Below are 8554 nucleotides of genomic sequence, written 5' to 3' on the forward strand. Positions count from 1 at the left end.
TCTGCAGAGAGAATAATAAGTTGCCTGCTGTCAGAGAGTTATTGGAGCTATTTCCGAACAGTTGCCAAAAATACCTTCTGTATTTGTATATTAAGTGTGTTATATTTAGATTTAACTCCTAAAATCATTCATATGCACCATTCAACGTTTCCAAATTCACAGTTTACATTGAGGATGACACCTGTCATTCACACGTGGGACCGTAATAGGAATTATTGTGCGAGTAATGGAGGGTTAACCTGCTACCCTCACAACACCAAACGCTTTTATTTACTCATTTCCCACGTCATTTCTCTTTTTCCCAACGCCATCATTGCCGCGATGGACCAAGCTCCATCTTTATGCAGCAGTTCAGATAAGTATCCCATTCCCTGGCTAAAACCCAGTCCCCCATCCTGTTCCTTAAATGCTGCCAAGATTATAGAATGCCCCCAACGCTTAACTATAAAAATTCCTTTCTCTGGCTCCCACACCTTCTTTTGCAGTGACCTTCACCTTTTCAGATTCCAACACTCCTTGTGCCTCACAAACCTGGCACTGCAAAAACACATCTCCATAGAACATACACCCTCAAACAACATCTGCTCCCTCCACAAGACATTGCTACTGTGCAATCTGTACTGCATACACCATATCTCTGAAATTGACCCCTTCACACTCCAGCACCTGGAAGAACACTCGAGACACCATCTCCATAAGTTATCCAGCCTGCTGACGTCCTACTGCCACCTTGGGGCACCACTGTCCAACCCTTATCTTAGCCACAGTGTTCCTCCTCATCAACCCCTCATAGTACACAAATGTTGCCTACCTTGTCTTGTCAACTTGCCATATGCCCAAAGATCCCTTCCAACACTCCACTAAATCTGGAGCCAAAACAATCCCAGAACGCTGTTGTTAACTTTTACACCAAAATCATCAGCCCAACTCAAGTTACAGTTCTATTCAAAGGTCTCACCTTCAGCCCTACACCCAAGTTTAAATATGTTGTACTTGTCAAAGACTCACTGTGCTTCGACCAATCAGTGCAATGGATACACTTCTTTGTCACCAGTCACTAAAACCAAAGCCAACCCAATCCCAACAATAAACAACAAACCCTGTCTCTCCCAGTTCACACCACCATCCAACTGTGATCCTCCCCCCTTCCACCTAACCAACCCCTTTCACCTTACAGGATTTACCTCCATTTTGGCTTCATCATCCCTCCCCAGGTCCCTCCTGAGAACAACCTTTCAGCAAAAGAGAGGACAGCCATACAAAGCCTCAAAACAGATCCTGACCTAATGATCCTTCCTACAGGCAAAGGTTCCTCCACTGTCATTATGAATTACAGTGACTAACTGACAGAAGGCCTTTGTCAGTTGTCTAACTCCTCCACCTATAAAGTCTACCATGTGATTCCAATCCAGAACACCAACATAACTTCCATTCCCAATTATCAAAGCCTAATGCCCTAACCAGAAGCTCTCACTTGACTCCATTTCACTCCTCACCCCTATCACACTCTGTACACCCATCTTCTACATACTTCCCAAAATACATAACCCAACAATCCTGGATGCCCCACTGTAGCTGGTTATTGAACGCCCATTGAAAGAATTGTGTCCCTCATTGACCAACACCTGCAACCAAAATCTAGCTTCTCACATCAAAGATACTAACTACTTTCTTCACCGACTCTTCACTGTCCCCAACCCAATAATTCATAGATCCCTAATTGTTACTGTTGATACCACTTCTGTATACACCAGCATCCCTCATGGGCATGGTCTTGCCACTATTGAACACTTCCTCTTCAAATGTCCTGCTGAATCCAAACCCTCTACCTCATTCTTCATACACCTTACTAACTATATCCTAATACACAACTACTTCTCTGTTGAAGGGAAAGCATACAAACAAATCTGTGGCACAGCAATGAGCATCTACATGGCACCCCCCTATGCCAACATGTTTATGGGCTATCTAGAGGAAGCTTTCCTAGCCTCCCAAAACCCAAACTGCCTAATATGACTCAGGTTTATGGATACCGAGCGAGGTGGTGCAGTGGTTAGCACACTGGACTCGCATTCGGGAGGACGACGGTTCAATCCCGTCTCCGGCCATCCTGATTTAGGTTTTCCGTGATTTCCCTAAATCGCTTCAGGCAAATGCCGGGATGGTTCCTTTGAAAGGGCACGGCTGATTTCCTTCCCCATCCTTCCCTCACCCGAGCTTGCGCTCCATCTCTAATGACCTCGTTGTCGACGGGACGTTAAACACTAATCTCCTCCTCCTCCCCCTCCTCCAGGTTTATGGATTATATTTTCATGATTTGGTCTCTGGGCCAGGACACAGTATACTCTTTCCTTGAAAACCTCAAAACCTTCGCTCTCCTGCACTTCACTTGGTCCTTCTCAACCCATCGTGCCGCCTTCCTGGCCAATGACCTCCTTCTCTCTGAGACCTCCATCCACACCTCTGTCCACATTAAACTCACCAACCACAAACAGTACCCACATTTCGATAGACCCCAAATCCTCGCACCACCTACAAGATCCAGCTATAAAGTAGTGACCCCCTCATCACCCAATGCCACCCCTAATGAAATAACTGAACCACATCTTTCATCAGGTCTTTGATTATCTATCATCATGCCCTGATATGAGGTATATCCTACCCAAGATCCTTGTAATCCCTCTTAAAGTGGTGTTCCATTGTCCACCCAACCTCCGTGACATCCTAGCCCATCCCTGTGACTCTGCCAATCCCCACCCCTAACACAGGGATCGTATTCCTGTGAAAGACTCGGGTGCAGGAACTGTCCAATACACCTACCCAGCACTGTCTATTCAAGTCCTGTCACAGGCTTATCCTACCTCGTCAGAGGCCATGCCACCTGTGACTGCAGACATGTTGTTGTGTACCAGCTCTGCTGCAATCATTACTCAGCTTTTTATATCGGTATGACTTCCAACCAGCTATCCACCAGAATGAAAGGTCAATGCCAAACTGTTACCAAAAATAAAGTGGCCACCCTGTTACACAATGCACAGCTGAACACAATATGCTTGATTTCAATGATTGATTCACTACCTGGGCTATCTGAATCCTCCCATCCAGCAACAGCTTTTATGAACCACACAGATTGGAGTTATCCTCACAACACATTCTCTTCTACTGAAATCACCCCAGCCTCAACCTATGGTAACCTACTGTCCCCACACCCTCCACCCAACAGTTTCCACCCCCTCTGTCCTTTCATCTCCTCCCAACTCGCATCCCCTCACCATCATTATGCACTGATCTCTGGCAATGCATCTGCTGATCTTTTTCCCCTTCTCTGTTCTTCTCTTTTCTGCTCCCTTTATTTCTCTTCCCTCTTCCCCCGCAGCCTCCTACTGCTGCACCAGGTAGCTTTGTCTGCTACCTATAGATCCTGCGTATTCTGCCAGGTAGCACTGTCCCCCCCCCCCCCCCTCTGCTATCAGTTCCCTTCATGCTCCTCTACAGATTGTCATTCCTCACTTTCAGTCTGGCCTGAACAGCCAGAGATAGTGTCATGTGCATGTGGAGGTGTGCTTCCATGTGTAAATGTGTGTGTGTTTTTCTTTTCCAATGAAGGCTTTATCTGAAAGCATAATGTGTAACAATCGTTTCATTGTGCCTGTCTGCAGCTCAACATTTCATCTTTATGGTGAGTGGAAATCTATCTTTCCATAATTGTTGATATCCCAACCTGGACTTTCCATTGCTTCATTCAAATACCTCTATTAGCTCCTGAAGCATACATTACCTACCTGTAAGAAAAATATTTCTGCTGCTCACCCACACAAAAAAGCTGAAGTATCATATTAAAACTATCTACAAAGAATCATTGTATCAAAATGTGCTTTTGAGGGGATGAGACTAGTTTCTTTGCCAGGTTTCATGTCCACTGTAAACAAAACATACACTTAGGAGTATCCATTAAAAGGAAGGAAAAATGACCAAAAACTCCTTACCAGGCTCATGTTAGCATCTTTACAGATATAAACCTAAGTGCACATTTATCTCGCAGTTAAATATGAGTGTCCAGCTCATTGTAGTTACAGGCAGGTAGAATTAAAGCTGTGAATGTATCATCAACAAAAAATTTTATAACTAAATCTATAAAATACAATGGAATTAGCAGACATGATTCTGTGTACATATAAGCAATGGGAAATAACAGAAACCTGACAATTTGTATCAGTCCAAGTAGCCACATCAAACATTTGACAATCACCATGCTTCCAAGAATGTTCCCACAGGCAAGGAAAACAGTGCAAGTGGTACCACAACAACAAAATGGCTGGAGAAGACAAAGAACTGTACAAACTCCCAACTTGAGAGAACTTGTGCTTGCTCATGTTTACAAGTAGCCTTCACTTAGAAGCTGAACAGTTGTATATGAAATGGGTGTTGCATTAAAGTATTGTACAGGAAGTAATTTGAGAACAACAGCATTCTACAATTCCTGTTGCCTTTGGACGTCCCACTGTGTTGAGGCAATGCATGTTGCAGTACTGTATGGTTGATTCTCACTACCCTGCATATGTACAGTCGTGGACAAAACGAGCGAGACCCCTCGCCTTTTCGTTATGCTGATCCGCACGGCTTTAAAGTCTGCTACACAGCATAACCGGCAAGGCGACGAAGTGCTCCCAACATACTATGCACAGGCGTGAAATTGACAAACTATCTGAACTTTTTTAGGCTGTTTTCAATAATTTGTAAGACTATATTAGTGCTGGTTAGTGTGTTAAATACAACACGTAAATATACGACAGAATGAAGGAAGAAACGCTAATTGGTATGAACTGTACCAATAAAAATGAATTTCAACTTATCGAGATAACATAACTGTTTTAGTAAGACAAAGAACGCCGGATCGTTACGAATTAGCAAAATATTATCCGCTTTCGGCCGCGAAACGGTCTGTGTCAACGTTCAGACCAGTCCTACTGGATTACCGTTGCTGACCTACCATGAAAGTGTGCAAATTTAGCAATGCGTGAAGATTCATAACGCAATTCAGTTAAAAATCATTCAGTGCCACACTTAAGTCAATTCCATTATTGACAGAAGCGGAAAAAGTAGGCAGTAACATGTATGAAATTCTACAAGAGTGTCATATTGACATGCACTTGGCGGCAGTACAGAATAAAGGTAGCGATAAAAAGTATTGAGGGCGCGAGAATTTCTTAAAATTGCTTTACTGATATTCTACCTGCCTCCATCGAGATTAGAACCGAAAACAAACCAGACCTTCCTTTCACTACGCTAGCAGACAACCCAGGCAAACAGCCCTCTATTATTACCCCAGACATGAATAAGCCGGCAATTCCGCAATGAAAATGGTAAAATGATCTACAGATTCTGTTCCATAGAGCTTTCTGGGCTCAAAAACATGAATTTTCTTCCTTTATGTCACCGCTTATGTGATAATCATTCGGGATGTTTATCGAAATAACAAAATACTCTTATTAGAGGGTAAATTTAGTGGGATAATTCTGCACCACCTCAGGAAATAAACGGCTACATAGCTGCCAAACATATTCTACACTGTTTCGAATTCTCCACTAGACTCGCCACAGCCAGAAAACGTTCATTAGCCTAAGCGTTTCTTAAGCTACCTAGCAATGGGAATGTTCGCACTTCTAAAACACGGTAGCATTAATACTGGGATGTGAATTACAACGTGTATAGGCAAATGGATTCTATTTGCATTCCTGTAAACGTGATTTGGATCGAAAGCGTAGCTACGATTAATATGCTGATGTATCGACTACAACTAGAACATTTCGAATAAAGAGTAGGGGGTGTTATTTATGCGGCTCTCATCTTCAATAGCTGTCGTAGCTGTTATCGTTGTTAGGATTTCGTCACCTAAACCGGTAAAAACGGAACCCTACTAGTCTCACTTTCTTGACCGTCTATCGGTCTACCCAACCTTTCAAACCCGTTTACCTCCAGAACGGGTAGACATAATAAGCGGAAATGTATCGCACTTCTTGCGGTAACCGGTCCCTTGGTGGTGTAAAAAAGTGAGCTTCTATGTCAACGCAATCTAAAGATACGGCCGTTTATGTAAAGAAAATTTACGCGAAAGGTCAAAAAATGGCTTCAAGAACTATGCGACCAAACTGCTTATGTCATCAGCCCCTAGACCTAGAACTACTTAAACCTAGCTAGCCTAAGGACATCACAGTCCGCATCAACTACTCAGTTTGTATATTTTGCTTTTTTTTACATAGTTCCACACAACTTCTTCCTGTTTTCTTGATTGATCTGTGTTCAGTTTTTCAAGGCCTATCCACTGCGCCAACTTATAGGGAGGTTCCTTTGTTAGCTATGAAACAACTGTAGCGAAATGGAGCATCCTCGTTATCCACGTGATGGATAAGACGACTAATTCGCAACATAAATGTCAGTGTAAGCATCAATTTATGTTGGAACGTGCTTCCTGGACCAAATAACATACGTTTCCTACGTCTTCAATACGAATCATGAAGCAAATGTAATTTAAAGGACATAAAAATATCGAGTGATTTTACTAACATAATTATAAACCACCCAAGAACATAAATCGATGATCACATAGTTGTAAAAAAGTAGTCTACAGTATTGCCATTGTCCATTAGACTAGCAGCAGGAAGAAAACGTACGCTCAGCTGTGATGAGATATCTTGCACTGACGAAGCTCGCGCTTCGAAGACACCACAGCATCGTCTGCCACCATTTCATGGGAAACGAAATATCTCAAGTGTACAGCCTTAGACATAAAAACACCGCCGGCGACAGCACCGTGCGATCCGCGATATGACGCCGTTGAAAGCACGGCTAACCCGCGCCGGAAAGCTGTTAATATCATCTGATGTTGCTAACAAGTTATTTACTTCTGGTGAATGATTTTCTGCGCAGTTCATTTAAGATGGAATAACTAAAATATATTTGATGTTACGGAAGACGAAGGACGCCTAATTCATTTCCCTCTCTTTACTTATGATGTTACATTCGCAATCTGAGCATACGTATTATCCATAACCACACTTTAGCGCCACACAGATACGTGAATGAAACACATTGGAGTACAGTTTTAGACATAAAAACTGACCGCTGGCCGCCTGCCACAGAGACTAAGTCCGAGTCTATTCACTTAACGTAGCCAATAAAACTGACCGGCCATCTGCACAATATGGCAACACTGTAAGATGCGGAAGCGTTAGGAGGAAGTGTTGTCTACTTCCGAGTTTTCTCGGATTGTGTGAGCCCGTGGTCTAGTGCTAGCCGGCACGGTAGCTCAGCGTGTTCGGTCAGAGAGCCGGTTGGCCTCTGTAATAAAAAAACTGAGTGGAAGGATCAACCACCGAACTTTAACAGGATGTCCTGCGACGTCCGCAACGACCAAACACAACGATCAATAATGAACAATAAGAAAAAAAAAGAAAAGAAAAAATGGTAATCGTCATGCATTCTAAGCTTATGGTCGCCTGTTCGTGTCCAATTATTTTTTTTTACCACATTTCGGTCTAAAGTTATGATTCTGATTGAGCATCAAAGATAATTCGCTTAACATTCTACCCACCAGCAACGACAAGTATTCCAGAAACAATTCCGCAGGACAGCTCGTGGCTGCGCCGCGATCATAACAGCTTCCGTTCGAGCGTTTCCTCGCGCTGCAGCGGCTACCGGCCACCGGCCAGACGCCACCCGCCGCCTGAAATCCGGCGCCGCCCATGTGAACGCGGCGCCGCGTTGTCAGTGTATGTATCAACCGTCATTTTCGAATTTGAAGTTCTAGTTATCATCTTGCAGTTAAGCACTGGATTTTGCATACTTGAAAATCATGAACTACAGTTAAGCATTGTAAAATTGAGTCGCAAGTGGAAAAAGGTGTAACATCTGCAACACAACGTTTACTTTTGGTATAACAGAGGGGTGAATGCAGAGGAGGCAGCTAGAAAGATTTGAACTGTGTTTGGAGCGAGTGCTTTTGGTAAAAATACGCCAGAAAAAGATATTCGTGTTTCAACAAAGATCGTTCTGGCATGAATGATTTTCCACATTAAGGAAGTCTCGACTACTGATATATGTGATAGATTACTATTTAACCATCATGCGATGTTTGCATTCAACAGGCAAAGTTCAGAAGTCTGGTGTAGGAGTACTGCATGATCTAATTCGAAACAACAAAAATCAATGGAGTGACTATTATTGAACGTCATCAGGTCACTCATCGACCATCCTGGTGACGTATTTTGTTGCCTTTATTGTCAACTTCCTAAGAAGAAATAAAGGCTGTGCCCCATCAAAAGACGTAAACTCGAGGAAAGAGTAACGTGAACATGATATTTTACATCTGATAATTCCAAAGTGTGTTTTGGGCTACGAATTCTGCCCCCAGGGTGTGTGCAACACAGCTGGCATTTGTTGCCACAACTGAGACACCTTTCTTTCGCAGTGTAAGGAAATCGAGCAACAAAACTACATCACCTGTGCTACTGTATGATAACGCACTATGTTGATTTGAGAAACAAAACAATCCAGG

At 43.1% G+C, this 8554-nt stretch overlaps 1 non-coding gene across 1 annotated transcript; it reads left to right on the plus strand.

Moving 5' to 3' along the window:
• The first annotated feature begins 2035 nt into the window (after window positions 1–2035).
• Trnaa-cgc (transfer RNA alanine (anticodon CGC)) lies at window positions 2036–2108 on the plus strand. The gene has a single exon. It is a non-coding gene; the product is annotated as a tRNA-Ala (tRNA).
• Window positions 2109–8554: the final 6446 nt, after the last annotated feature.

Source organism: Schistocerca cancellata, chromosome 4 (genome assembly GCF_023864275.1).
Source record: "Schistocerca cancellata isolate TAMUIC-IGC-003103 chromosome 4, iqSchCanc2.1, whole genome shotgun sequence".
NCBI classification, from domain to species: Eukaryota; Metazoa; Arthropoda; class Insecta; order Orthoptera; family Acrididae; genus Schistocerca; species Schistocerca cancellata.